At 53.9% G+C, this 15,485-nt stretch overlaps 1 protein-coding gene across 4 annotated transcripts in view; it reads right to left on the bottom strand.

Moving 5' to 3' along the window:
• Window positions 1-15,485, bottom strand: part of LOC140394997 (uncharacterized) — a 403,426-nt gene that overhangs the window by 108,612 nt on the left and 279,329 nt on the right. The window lies entirely within an intron of this gene.

Raw genomic sequence — 15,485 nt, 5'->3', positions numbered from 1 at the left:
TGAACTTGACCTTCTCCAGCCTCCGGAAATCTGCCAGGTCACTCATCCACGCCCTTACTTTTGGCTACTCCGAGTCCCTCCATCCAAGTAATATCCGTCTCCGGGCTATGTGGGAAGCAAAGGCCAAAACTCGGCCTCTCTCGACCCCTGGACTCCCGATCTTCCCACACCACGAGTATCGCTACCTCTGGACTCAGGGCCACCTTTACCCCTAACATTTCAGACATTACATCTGCAAACCCCTTTAGCTTTGGACATGCCAGAACATGTGGACGTGATTCCGGGCTTCCCCGTGCACCGTCCGCACCTGTCCTCTCCCCCTCCAAAAAACCTACTCATGCTTGCTACTTCATATGTGCACTATGAATTACTTTAAACTGAATGAGGCTTAGCCTCGCACATGACGACGCATTTACCCTCTGGAGGGCCTCAGCCCACGTCCCGGCCTCCTCCTTCCCTCCCAGCTCCTCCTCCTACTTCTGCTTTATATCCCCCACTGGGACCCCTTCCCAATCCATCAACTTTTAATAGACCTCGGACACCTTCCCCTCCCCTATCTCCTCCTTCGACAGCGCCTTGTCTTGCAGCCGTAAGGGCGGTAACCCAGGAAAGGATGGTACCTCTCCCTTCACAGAATCCCGAACATGAAGGTACCCGAAGCCGTTCCCCCGGGCAGCTCTTACTCTTCCTCCAGGTCCTCCAATTTCATGAAACTGCCCCCTACAAACAGGTCACCGAATCGCTCAATCCCTTCCTGCTGCCACCCCTGACACCTTGCATCCAGCCCCTGGTGCAAACTTATAATTTTCACACCGAGGCACCCTCCAGTCCCAAATGCTGCCTCCACAACCCCCGCATCCTCAAGGCCAACACCACCACTGGAATCACAGAGTGCCTGGTGGCGAGAACGACAGAGGCGCTGTGAACAATGCCCTTAAGCTCGTTCCTCTAGAAGAAGTCCCCTCCATCCGCCTCCATGCCATTTCCTAACCATGGTGATGTTCGCTGCCCAGTAGTAGTTCATTATATTCGGCAACTCAAGCCTTCCCCTTCCTCGCTCCCACTCCAAAAAGGCCCTCTTGACCCGCGGGGTCTTCCCCGCCCATACAAACCCAGAGATCAGCACGTTAACCTTTTCAAAGAACGACTTCGGGACAAAGATTGGGGGGTTCTGAAATACGAACAGGAACCTTGGCAGCACCGTCATCTTCACTGTCTGCACTCGCCTCGCCAGCATATCCCACCTCTTAAAGTCCTCTTCATCTGCTCCATCAGCCGAGTCAAATTTAATTTGTGCAACTGCGTCCAACGCAGCATCACCTGAATGCCCAAGTATCTAAAACTTGCCATCACTATCTTGAACGGTAACTCCCCATACCTCCTCTCCTGCCCTCTGGCCTCGATCGGGAACACCTCGCTCTTTCCCATGTGCAACTTGTACCTGAAGAATCAGCCAACGTCCTCCAAAATCCCCATAATGCCCCCAATGGGTCCGAAATATATAACAACAGGTTATCCGCGTACAGCGACATCCTGTGCTAGACGGCCCCCACACAATCCCTTTCCAACCCCTCAACGCTCTAAGCGCTGTGGTGATATGCATCACTGTAAATACACAAGGGGTTAATGTAGATACATTAGGACTAAATAAACACTAGAGGGAGCACCAAAGACATCATGATACACAGACATCGAACCAATAGGTCAATATGATAGGACACGACCAATTGGGCAGTCAAGACACCCAGAGGAACACTAGCACACGGGAACAACCCATATAAAAGGACAGGGCACACATGCTCTTTCTCTTTCCATAGGCAACACTCAGAGAGATAGGGGCAGATCAGGAAGCATCACACCCACCGCATGGATTAGAGCAGACTGGTTAGTTAGATTGAGTTACTATAGTAAGATTAGCAGGAGAGTCGAACTCAAGTAGGAGAATTGTTAACACTTCAATAAATGTGTTAAACCTATCTCCAAGTCTGAACCTTCCTTTGTCAGAGTATACATCAAGGAAGCAGCTTATGCTACATGAAGAAGCATAACACAACAAGCGCCATTGCCAGTGGCTCTCTAGCCAAGGCAAAGAGCAATGGGAGAGCAGGCACCCCTGCCTTGGCCTGCGATGCAGACCAAAATATCCCAAACTCCCCAGTTCGTCCGCACACTTGCGATCGGTGCTTTGTACAGCAGCTGGACCCAGTCCACAAACCCCTGCCTGAACCCGAACTGCCCCAGCACCTCCCACAAATATTCCCACTCCACCCTGTTGCAAGCCTTCTCTGCATCCATCGCCACTGCTACCTCCACTTCCTGCCCCGCCAAAGGAATCATAATTACATTAAAGCAGCCTAGTCACATTTGCCGACAACTGTCTCCCTTTCACAAACCCTGTTTGACCCTCACCTATCACCCCCAGGATGCAGCCATTAATTCACGAAGCCAACACCTTTGCCAGCAACTTGCCGTCTACATTCAATAGCGATATCGGACGGTATGATCCACACAGCTCCGGATCCTTCTTCTTTTTCAGTGTCAGGGAGATGGATGCCTGCGATAGTGTAGGGGGAAGTTCCCCATCTCCTAAGCGCCATTATATGCCCTCACCAGCAGTGGCCCCAGTTCCCCCCCAAATGTTTTATAAAACTCCACTGGAAACCCATCCGGGCCCGGGGCCTTCCCTGCCTGCATCACCCCCATACTCTCCATCACCTCTCGCGACTCGATCGGGGCTCCCAACCTCTGCACCAACTCCTCGTCCACCCTGGGAAACTCCAACCCATCGTGGCATTCCCTCCCCCCTGCAAGCCAGGGGCTCCGACTCATGCAATCTCCTGTAAAAATCCTCAAACACCCCATTCATCCCCACCAGGTTCAACACCACCCTTCTGGTCTCATCCTTTACTCTGCCAGTTTCCCTTGCCACCTCCTGCTTCCTCAGCTGATGGGCTAGCATCCTACTCACCTTCTCACCATATTCATACACTGCCGGTCTGGCCCTCCGTCGCTGCCCCGCCACCTTCCCCATGGACACTATCCTGAACTCCATCTGGAACCTCTGCCTCTCCTTCAACACTCTGTCTTCGAGGCCTCCGAATACTTCCCGTCTACCCTCAGGATATCCTCAACCAGCCTTGCCATCTCTTCCCGTTCCACCTTCTCCCTTTGCACTCAAATCTAAATAAACTGCCCCCGATGCACTGCCTTGAGTGTGGCGGCCGTGACCTCCCACGTGTCGTTCAGCTCCACATACCCCCCGGATGGCGGCCCTCACCCGCTCGCACACCACCTCATCCACCAACAACCCCATAATACAGCCTCCACTGCGGGCGCTGGGGCCTCCCCTAGTCCACTCGCAAATTCACCCAGAGACCACGATGGCCGAATCGACCACCCCCGCCAACATCATCCTGTCCACCACAAAAACGTCAATCCAGGAGTACACCCGGTTCACATGGAAGAACTATGAGAATTCCTTCGCCCTTGGCCTCCCACACCTCCATGCGTCCACCCCCCCATCCCCGCCCCCCATAAACCCTTTTAGCTCCTTCGCCAGAAGGTGTCGGCAATGGTGAAGGTCTTGAATCTTCCCTAACACCCGTCTCATGAAATCCACAAAATGCCAATTTGGGGCATAAACGTTTAGCAGGACCACCGGCAAATCCCCCCCAGCTTCTCACTCGTCATTACGAACCTCCCCGCCCCCGCCCCACAAATCGGCCATAATGCGCCCCACCTCAAACGCCACCCGCTTATTCACCAGCACCGCCACCCCCCTCGTCTTCATACTCAGACCCGAGAGGAACACCCGCCCCACCCATCCTTACCTCAACCTTGTCTGGTCCCCTATCTTTAAGTGCGTCTCCTGCAAAAAGGCCACATCCGCCTCAGATGTGCCACTCCTCAGGTGCGCGAACACACGTGACCATTTGACCGACCCATTCAGCCCCTTCACGTTCCATGTGACCAGCCTGGTCGCGGGGGGGGGAGCCTCCCCCTCCCCCCCCCCCCCCCCCCCCCTCCCCTGCTGATCAACTATATCCCTTCTTGAGCCAGGACTCAGATGTCCACCGTCATCACTCCCTTTCCAGTTGCGCCACAGCAACCACACCCTTGTCAGCAACACTTTCCCCTCCTAACCTCTCCCAAACAAAACAACAACCTTATCCCCCTCCCTGATACCTGCCCCCTGACAACCCTCCACTGCACTCCCATTAACTAGCCCGCCCAGCTAGCATGGTGGCCCTTATCCAAACCCCATTCCCCACCCACCTCACCACAATTTCCCCTCCCTCCCCACCCCAGTCCACGCTCCCCCAAAAAACAGAAAAGGTCCACTCGTCCTTGATATTCCCCCCACGGAGAGACCTACACTTCAAACACACCGCCATCAAAACCAAAAGAATATTTCAAGGGGAAATGTTTCCCGAGAATAAAGACATCTCCTCACAAACTCCTCCAAAGTTCAATGTCCTCCTTCTCCTGCCAGTTCATTGTTTCTCATAAACTCCATCGCCTCCTCTGGCGTGCCAAAATAATATTTAAACTTCTGAACAGTCACCCAGAGTCGGGCTGGGTAAAGCACCCCAAACGTCACCCCTTCTTGAAGAGGGCGGCCTTGACCCGATTAAACCCGACCCTCCTCTTTGCCAGTTATGCGCCCAGGTCTTGGTTCACCCGCAGCTCGTTCCCTTCCCAGGTGCACTTCCTCGTCTGCCTCGCCCACCGAAGAATCTTCTCTTTATCCAGAAAGCGGTGCAACCGCGCCACCATCATCGCCTTTGGTGGCTCAGCCGCTTGCGGCCTCCTCATCAGCGCCCTATGCGCTCGGTCGACCTCCAGAGACCGATCAAAGTTCTTCCAGATCTTCCAGGGCCTCCTTCCTTTGCTGGCTGAACTTAGCATTCAGCAATTCCACTGGCTGCTCCGTTGACCACTGGGCAGGCAGAACAGCCCCTTTCCCCTCCGCCATCTTAGCCTGTGGTGCACTAAGAAGACTCTCCTGCTCCAGCAGCTCTTTTCTTTTTGCCCCAACTCCTAGTTAATGGATCCATTCACCAGCCACATCAGAGGAGTTACACCTTCTCCAGGTACTCCAGCACCTCTTTCCATCCAAAAACCTCATCCTTCAGATGGGGAAAGGACCAAAAAATATCACCTTGAGCGGGAGCAACCAAATGTGTGACCGCTCACTCCATGGCCACCATTGGAAGTCCTGCATCAAATTTTTCTATTGCTCTTGTGAAGCTGGATCTGTCTTAATATTTTGGGAATATTATGCATGTTGTAAATAATTGGGGGTTAATGGCCGCGTTGCGCTTAGGCATGACGAGGCTGTTAAATCACAGGAGAGGCCAAAACCGAGAACGGGCGCCGGGTGCGGATCTATATCAGGATCCCACCGTAGTGTACCAAGAAACCAATAATCACCAGTTAAGCAATATTTTCATACAATTAACTGGAGCGACCCCCTATCTAATGGCCTCCCCAGCAAGTGGTCATGCGGGCACCAATTAGTCATCCTTTTGAAAAATGTGAAGCTGGTGGAAGGGCTGCTGCGGGGACCCGAGGTGATGAGTAGTCATCCTCACTCCCAGGCAAAGAACCTGGGGGCTGGAGTTGCTGCCTCGGTGCTCAAAGAGATAAGGGATACCCACTAAGGACCTGGCTAATGATGCCTGTAGCCTCTGGGACTCCTCCAGTAAGCTATGGACCTGCTGGGGTGTCGCTGACATCCCTCTCTGAATCTCACGGCCGCACCTTATCATCTGCATCAGCTCCAGATCAAACAGATCCAGAGACCCAGTATCTGGCTGGGGCCCAGCTGGGATCCCCGACTGCTGTCTCGCCTGGGCGTACCTGCCTCCACCTGATGTGCATCAGCAACTGTGTGCTGCTCACCAGAATGTGCCCCAGAAGCCTGACCACACTGTTGCCCACTAAGATATGTGTCTCTGTGATGTTGGGGATGATAGCTGTGTCGTGATAACGGTGACATCCTCGGAGCTCCCCTCCAAGGTGTTCTCTTGGTAGGCGGATTGAGAGGCAGAGGCACCCCGGATTGTCCAGCCAGCCGTCGGCTGCAGGTCCTGTGGGAGAAAGGACATGTGGTCAGTTGCAGGGATGTGTGAGTCTGTATGGCATTAACAACTCATGTTTGACAGGTCATCTGGATGGGGGCCAGTGGATTCTCACGTCTGTGTCATGCGCTGACCTCGAGGGTGGTCACTGCTCTGTCCCGCAGCCTTCAGGGCCCATTCCTCATTAGGGGTGAGGATTCTTATGTCTGGAAACCCGCTGCTCTTCTGGGCCCTCTCCGTTGGTTGTGGACCAACTTCCCCTGAGGGGACACAGAGGGAGCATGGTTAGCCACTCGTGGTTCATCGTGGGTGCAAGGGTGAATGCTCAGGGATTCGGCTGCATGGGGGGGGTGGAATAGGAGTATGTAGGGGGGATGTGGAGTACGTGGGGGGAGGATGGGGAGTATGTGTGGGCTTGGGAAGTATGGAGGGGATGGGGATAGTGTGGGGAGTTTAGGGAGGGGAACATGGGGGGTAGAGTACGTGGGGCGGAGGTAGAATATGTGGGGTGGGGGTAGAGTATGTGGGGCGGGGGTAGAGTATGTGGGGTGGGGGTAGAGTTTGTGGGGGGGGTAGAATATGTGGGGTGGGGGTAGAGTATGTGGGGGGGTAGAGTTTGTGGGGGGGTAGAATATGTGGGGTGGGGGTAGAGTATGTGGGAGGGTAGATTATGAGGGGGGATAGAGTATGTGGGGCGGAGGGTAGACTATGTGGAGGGGTAGAGTAGGTGGGGCAGGGTAGAGAAGGTGGGGCGGGGGTAGAGTATGTGGGGGGGTAGAGTATGAGGGTGCGGGGGTAGAGTATGTGGGGGGGAAAGGGTATGTGGGGGGGCACGGTATGTGGGGGGGTCTGTATGTGGGGGGTAGAATATGTGGGGTGGGGCTAGAGTAAGTGGGGGGGTCTGTATGTGGGGGATGGAGTATGTGGGGGGGGTCGGTATGTGGGGGGGTAGAGTATGTGGGGCAGGGGTGAGTCTGTGGGGGTTGCACAGTATGTGGGGGTGTACAGTATGTGGGGGTACAGTACATGGGGGTAAAGTATGTGGAGAGTACAGTATGTGGGGCAGTGGTAGAGTATGTGGGGGTTGTACAGTATGTGGGGGTTGTACAGTATGTGGGGGTTGTACAGTATGTGAGGGGGTACAGTATGTGGGGCAGGGGTAGAGTATGTGGGGGTAGAGTATGTGGGGGGTACAGTATGTGGGGGGTACAGTATGTGGGGCAGGGGTAGAGTATGTGGGGGTAGAGTTTGTGGGGGGGTACAGTATGTGGGGGGTACAGTATGTGGGGCAGGGGTAGAGTATGTGGGGGGTACAGTATGTGGGGGGTACAGTATGTGGGGGTTGTACAGTATGTGGGGGGGTAAAGTATGTGGGGGTAGAGGATGTGTGGGGTAGAGCATGTGGGGGGGTACGGTATGGGGGGGTAAAGTATGTGGGGGGTACAGTATGTGGGGCAGGCGTAGAGTATGTGGGGGTTGTACAGTATGTGGGGGGTAAAGTGTGTGGGGTGGTAGGGTATGTGGGGGGTAGAGCATGTGGGGGGTACAGTATGTGGGGGTTGTACAGTATGTGGGGGGTACAGTATGTGGGGGGTACAGTATGTGGGGGTACAGTATGTGGAGGTACAGTATGTGGGGGGTACAGTATGTGGGGGGTACAGTATGTGGGGTGGTAGGGTATGTGGGGGGTGGAGCATGTGGGGGGTACAGTATGTGGGGCAGGGGTAGAGTATGTGGGGGTACAGTATGTGGGGCAGGTGTAGAGTATGTGGGGGGTACAGTACGTGGGGGATACAGTATGTGGGGCAGGGGTAGATTATGTGGGGGGTACAGTACCTGGGGGGTACAGTACGTGGGGGGTAGAGTATGTGGGGGGTACAGTATGTGGGGGGTACAGTACGTGGGGGGTACAGTACGTGGGGGGTACAGTATGTGGGGGATACAGTATGTGGGGCAGGGGTAGAGTATGTGGGGGGTACAGTATGTGGGGGGTACAGTATGTGGGGGGTACAGTATGTGGGGGATACAGTATGTGGGGCAGTGGTAGAGTATGTGGGGGGTACAGTATGTGGGGGGTACAGTACATGGGGGGGTACAGTATGTGGGGGATACAGTATGTGGGGCAGGGGTAGAGTATGTGGGGGGTACAGTATGTGGGGGGTACAGTATGTGGGGGGTACAGTACGTGGGGGGTACAGTACATGGGGGTACAGTACGTGGGGGGTAGAGTATGTGGGGGGTACAGTACGTGGGGGATACAGTATGTGGGGGATACAGTATGTGGGGGGATACAGTACGTGGGGCAGGGGTTAAGTATGTGGGGGGTACAGTATGTGGGGGATACAGTATGTGGGGGGATACAGTATGTGGGGCAGGGGTAGAGTATGTGGGGGGTACAGTATGTGGGGGGTACAGTATGTGGGGGGTACAGTATGTGGGGGGATACAGTATGTGGGGGGTACAGTATGTGGGGGGTACAGTATGTGGGGGGTACAGTATGTGGGGGATACAGTATGTGGGGGGATACAGTATGTGGGGGTACAGTATGTGGGGGTACAGTATGTGGGGGTACAGTATGTGGGGGGTACAGTATGTGGGGGGTACAGTATGTGGGGGGATACAGTATGTGGGGGGTACAGTATGTGGGGGGTACAGTATGTGGGGGGATACAGTATGTGGGGGATACAGTATGTGGGGGGTACAGTATGTGGGGGGATACAGTATGTGGGGGGATACAGTATGTGGGGGGTACAGTATGTGGGGGGTACAGTATGTGGGGGATACAGTATGTGGGGGATACAGTATGTGGGGGGTACAGTATGTGGGGGGATACAGTATGTGGGGGGTACAGTATGTGGGGGGTACAGTATGTGGGGGGATACAGTATGTGGGGGATACAGTATGTGGGGGGTACAGTATGTGGGGGGTACAGTATGTGGGGGGATACAGTATGTGGGGGATACAGTATGTGGGGGGTACAGTATGTGGGGGGATACAGTATGTGGGGGGATACAGTATGTGGGGGGTACAGTATGTGGGGGGTACAGTATGTAGGGGGTACAGTATGTGGGGGATACAGTATGTGGGGGATACAGTATGTGGGGGGTACAGTATGTGGGGGGTACAGTATGTGGGGGTACAGTATGTGGGGGATACAGTATGTGGGGGATACAGTATGTGGGGCAGGGGTAGAGTATGTGCGGGGAGGCTTAGGGGTCCGGTGCAAACTCAACCAAGTGGCCCGGTGGAGGTCGTTGACCTTGCGGTACTGGGTGCCAGTCCTCCTGGTCACAGTCGCCGAGCTGACGGACACGGCCACTTCCTTCCAGGTGGCAGTCGCTGCTCTGTGGCTGCCCCTCCGTGACCCTCAGAGGAACAGGGCATCCCGTCTGGCCTCTACCGCTTCCAGTAGTCTGCCCAGGTCAGCATCGCCGAATCGAGAGGCTGATCGTCTCGGCAGCATGTCTGTGAGCTGAGTGGGGTTTGGCTGGGCAGGAGCAGTTTAAGTGCTGCTCTCCCTTGTTAGCAGGGGGCTGGTGAGTACGGTCCCAGCGAATCAGCTGGCGGGACCAATATTTGCGGCGAGAAGCCCATGGGGCCTCGTTTAGTTGACCAATTAACGTTTTATAGCGGTGACGGCCTCACCGGGCAGAGCTTCGGGAAGTTCGCAGCAGTTCCCGCGCACTACCACACTTTTTGGTTAAATCGCATCCAGCTTGTCTATGAGAGGTGAGAGATTAAAGGGATAAAGGTACTCGATGCACGCATTCATAGTGAGAGGCTATGATGAAGTAGATTTACAAGTAAAAAAGTTGGGTTTTAAGAATTTATGTTAGGAGATAGATAGGGACCTGTTTTTTAAGCTGTCAAATATCAAAGGAGAATTTAAGGGGCTTTTACAACGTACATGGGTATCATTAGTAAACAAGTGAAGGTTACATTTTGTGGAGGCAATTGGAAAACATGAAAGATTTTTATATTTTGGAAAAGCTGAATTCAAAGTGGTGCTGAGGGTAATGGGATCAGAGATGAAAGGGGAAAAAGATATTAAGGAAAGATATTGAGCTAAATTATGGTGGCTGTGTGGGGAGACCAGTTCTGTGCTGAGAGGAGGTGCAAAATCTGAAACACCAATCCAGTGAGACCAGAAAAGTCCTTGGCCGTGGTTTAACTAAATGGGAACAAAGACCCATAGCGAGCACATTTAGCAACATGTTTCCCAGTGCTCGGAGCACCGAGAAACAGACTGCTCCACCCCGCAATCCCCCCACAATGCCCCTTCCTCTATATCCACGCAGGGCACACCAGCCCGATCGTCACTGTGCACAAAATGCCAGCTTTCCACCTTGCCAGTGCCAGCCTGGCACCATGGCAGTGCCCCATCAGCTGGCAGTGCCACCCGGGGAAGGACCGTGGGGCCGGGCAAACACCCCACGGGACTGGGACGGTGCCCAGGCACGAACCGCCATTACCACTGCGCACCCCACTGATCACCCACCTTGGCCTCCGGTTCTCCAGAGTGACACCGGCAGTATGGGTATTCCCACCCCCGCACCCCAGCTCCCCCTCTCCCACCCCACCACCCCAGCGCTGGCCTCCCCCCCACCCACCTACGGGCCCAACCCTATTCCAAGGGCCTCGCCAGCTGACGGCACCCCTAGTAGCAGGGACGGGCAGCTGGGGCAGGCACCAGTGCAAGAAGCGCCCGTGGTCCCAGGCACCAAAGGGGCCATGGTTGCAGCCATAGAAGCAGAGGGGGGCATGCATGGGCACAGTCCACAGTGCCAACCGGGGCCACCATGTTTCCCGGACGGTGGTACATGCCATTCGAATGTGTCGATCTTTCATCCCCCTGCAGACAATGGATATTGGAATTCAACCAGTAATGGTGGCCTTCCTCCATGTTGCCGCAGCTCTGGGGGATGCACGGCGGCTGTACAAGTTGGAGTTGCTTGAGGAGGAGGAAGCTGTAGAAGTGGAGCGTGCCCCAGAGGGACAGGACGCAGCCGTGAGGATGGAGAGCCGGCACCCAACAGGCCGAGGAGGAGGAAAAGGAGGAGATGTGGAAAGGAGACACTGCATGAGGCTTCGTTTACCGGCAGCGCCAGTCATTCGTGGACCTGATGGATCTGGCATGCCGAAGACTCTGGTTGAGCAGGGGGACAGTGCAACATATCTGCCAGCCCATTGGACACCTGGCACTATGGGGGAATGGGGGAGGGCACCCGTTCCCAGTTGCCATCAAAGGTGACAGTTGCCCTGAAAGTCTATGTAAGAAGTCTTACAACATCAGTTTAAAGTTCAACAGGTTTGTTTGGAATGCAAACAAACCTGTTGGACTTTAACCTGGGGCGGGATTCTCCGCAATCGGTGAGATGTCCGCCGACCGGCGCCAAAGTGGCGCGAATCAGTCCGGCATCGCGCTGCCCCAAAGGTGCGGAATTCTCCGCATCTTGAGGGGCCAAGCCCTCACCTTGAGGGGCTAGGCCCGCGCCGGACTGATTTCCGCCCCGCCGGCTGGCGGGAAAGGCCTTTGGCGCAAAAATGACTTTGCCGGGCGACGCATGCGCGGGAGCGTCAGCGGCCGCTCACAGCACCCCCGCGCATGCGCAGTGGAGGGGGTCTCTTCCGCCTCCGCCATAGTGAAGACCATGGTGAAGGCGGAAGGAAAAGAGTGCCCCCACGGCACAGGCCCGCCCGCGGATCGGTGGGCCCCGATCGCGGGCCAGGCCACCGTGGGGGCACCCCCCGGGGCCAGATCGACCCGCGCCCCCCCCAGGACCCTGGAGCCCGCCCATGCTGCCTTGTCCCGCCGTTCGAAAGGTGGTTCAATCCACGCCGGCTGGCGTGGGTTGACAGCATCGGGACTTCGGCCCATCGCGGACCGGAGAATCGCCGGGGGTGGGCCCGCCAATCGGCGCGATTTCCGCCTACCGGCGCGGCACGATTCCCGCCCCCGCCGAGTCTCCGGTGGCGGAGAATTCGGGACACAGCGGGGGCGGGATTCACGCCGGCCCCCGGCGATTCTCCGACCTGGTGGGGTGTAGGAGAATCGTGCCCCTGGTGTTGTAAGACTTCTTACTGTGCCCACCCCAGTCCAACGCCGGCATCTCCGCATCATCTGTACTTCTATGCTACGGGGTCCTTCCAGGTGCCGAATGAGGAGCTATTCAGAATCTCACAGGTGCATCTGCGCCATCACGAAGGCCCTATATGCCCGGTCAGCACAATACATCTATTTCAATGTGGACCAAGCCCAACAGGATGCCCAACAGGATGCCCAAGCAGTGGGGTTCGTCGCCATTGCCGATATGCTCCGGGTCCAGGGAGTGATCGGCGGGATGCATATCCCACTACGAGCACCTGCAGATGACAGGCCGCTCTACACAAACCAAAAGGAGTACCACTGATGAACGTGCAGCTGGTATATGACCATCAAAAGCGCATAGTTTAATCAAGGGATACACACCCTACTGAAGGCCAGGTCTGAGGCGTTCAAGATAGACGACCTTGACTTATACAAGAAATCCAGGTATGACCTCCGCAAAGTCATCACGCATGCCAAGAGAAAATACCATACTAAGCTAGATTCACAGACCAACGGACTCTTGTCGGTTATGGCAAGGTTTAAACACTATGACGGGCTACAAAGTAAAGCTGAGTAGAATTTCCGACAGCAGCATACCCCTCACCGATGTACTCAGTGCATTCTGTGCTCAGTTCAAGCAGAAAACCATCAAACTGTTGTCAACTTCCCCAGCAGCCTCGGACACACCCGTCCTACCGTCACAGCTTCCAAAGTCAGATCAGCCTTCTTGAAAGTGAACCCTCTGAAAACGACGGATCCTGACGGGGTCCCTCGGTGTGTACTCAGATCCTGCACGGACCAACTGGCGGATATGCTCGAGGACATCTTTAACCTCTTGCTACTCCGTTCCAAAGTTCCCAGCTGCTGCAAGAAGACCACCATCATACAGGTGCCAAAGAAGAACCAGGCAACGTACTTCAATGACTACCGGTGGCCTTGACATCGATTATTATGAAGTGCTTCGAGAGGTTGATCATGAGACACTTCAACTCCATACTCCCAGAATACCTTGATCCACAGCAATTGGCATACTGCCACAACCGGTCCACAGCAGACACCATTCTCTGGCCCTACACGCATCCCTGGAGCATCCCAATAACAAGGACTCCTACTTAAGACTCCTATACATTGACAGCTCTGCCTTCAACACCATAATCCCAGCCAAGATCATATCAAAGTTCCCAAACCTCGGACTTGGCTCTTCCCACTGCAACTGGATCCTCGACTTCCTGACCCATAGACCACAATGAGTAAGGATAAACAACAACACCTCCTCTATGATAGTCCTAAATACTGGGGCCTCTCAAGACTGTGTACTTAGCCCCCTACTATACTCCCTATACACACAGAACTGTGTGGCAAAATTTGGCTCCAACTCCATCTACAGGTTTGCTGATGACACGACCGTTGTAGGTTGGATCTCGAACAACGATGAGTCAGAGCACAGGAGGGACAAAAGTAACTTAGTGGAGTGGTGTAACAACAACAATCTCTCCCTCAATATCAGCAAAACTAAAGAGCTGGTCTTTGACTTCAGGAAGCAAAGTACTATACACACCCCTGACTGCATCAATGGTGCTGAGGTGGAGATGGTTGATTATTTAAATTCAGAGGCGTGCACATCACCAACAATCTGTCCTGGTCCACCCATGCCTTCGCTACAACCAAGAAAGCACAACTGCGCATATATTTTCTCATGAAACTAAGGAAGTTCGGCATGTCCACATTGACTCTTACTAACATTTACAGGTGCACCATAGAAAGCATCCTATCTGTCTGCATCACAGTCTGGTATGGGAACTGCTCGGCCCAGGACCGCAAGAAACTTCAGAGAGTCATGAACACTGCCCAGTTCATCACACAAACCTACTTCCCATCCATTGACTCTGTTTATACCTCCCGCTGCCTTGGGAAAGCGGACAGCATAATCAAAAACCCCTCCCACCCGGGGTATTCACTCTTCTAACTTCCCCCATCAGGCAGGAGATACAAAAGTCTGAGAACACACACTAACAGGTTCAAAAGCAGCTTCTTCCCCACTGTTACCAGGCTCCTGAATGACCCTCTTATGGACTGATCTGATCTAGAACATAGAACAGTACAGCACAGTACAGGCCCTTCAGCCCACAATGTTGTGCCGACCATTTATCCTAATCTAAGATCAACCTAACCTACACCCCTTCAATTTACTGCTGTCCATGTGCCTGTCCAAGAGTCGCTTAAATGTCCTAATGACTCTGACTCCACCACCTCCACTGGCAGTGCATTCCACACACCCACCACTCTCTGTGTAAAGAACCTACCTCTGACATCTTCCCTATACCTTCCTCCAATCACCGTAAAATTATGTCCCCTCGTGACAGCCATTTCCACCCTGGGGAAAAGTCTCTGGCTATCCATTCTACCCATGCCTCTCATCACCTTGTACATCTCTATCAAGTCATCTCTCTGCCTTCTTCGCTCCAGTGAGAAAAGCCCTAGCTCCCTCAACCTTTCTTCAGAAGACATGCCCTCCAGTCCAGGCAGCATCCTGGTAAACCTCCTCTGTACCCTCTCCAAAGCATCCCCATCCTTCCTGTAATGAGGCGACCAGAACTGGACACAATATTCCAAGTGTGGTCTAACGAGAGTTTTATAAAGCTGCAGCAAAACCTCGCGGCTCTTAAACTCAATCCCACTCAATCTGCACTCCTGTATGCTTCACCCGATGCCTGTGTCTATGTATTCACTGTTATGGGCCAGGGTTTCAAAATTCCAAAGTGTATTATGGAGTTCACCTGACCTATAATTTTTTTGTTGAATTTGTCTAGGATGAACACAAGAGCATTCACTTGAGGTGTGATTCAATTGTCTTCCGAGACATTTTAAATCAAAATAAGCTTTATTCTAAGAACTTAGTTAACATTTATATAAACACCCAGCAAGAATTTTTATCAATCACAAACATACAAATACCCCACAACTACAGTAATCTGTGTATGACACTTAATGAATTCCCCCTTAACTGTTTCAATTCAAAAACAAAATCCCATAAAACAAAAGCCCCTTTTCAAGTGCATGGTCCAGCACTCTGGCTTTTCCTGAGATTCTGAGAACGTCTCACCAGCAAGTTTAAACCCTTCCAGAAAGCAAAATATGGGCTGGATTCTCCGTTTCAGGGACTATGTCCCACGCTGTCGTAAAACCTGTGGCCTTTCACACCAGAAAAACTGCAGGGGGCTAGCAGGGACCCTTTGGGAAGCCCGCAGCTTTAGCTGCAGATACGGGCCCCCGCACTTCCGGGTCAGAGCTCCATGGCGAGCTCAGACCGCGGA

This window comes from Scyliorhinus torazame, chromosome 2, assembly GCF_047496885.1.
Source record: "Scyliorhinus torazame isolate Kashiwa2021f chromosome 2, sScyTor2.1, whole genome shotgun sequence".
In the NCBI taxonomy this organism is placed as follows: domain Eukaryota; kingdom Metazoa; phylum Chordata; class Chondrichthyes; order Carcharhiniformes; family Scyliorhinidae; genus Scyliorhinus; species Scyliorhinus torazame.
This window is presented reverse-complemented; position numbering and strand designations above follow the sequence as displayed.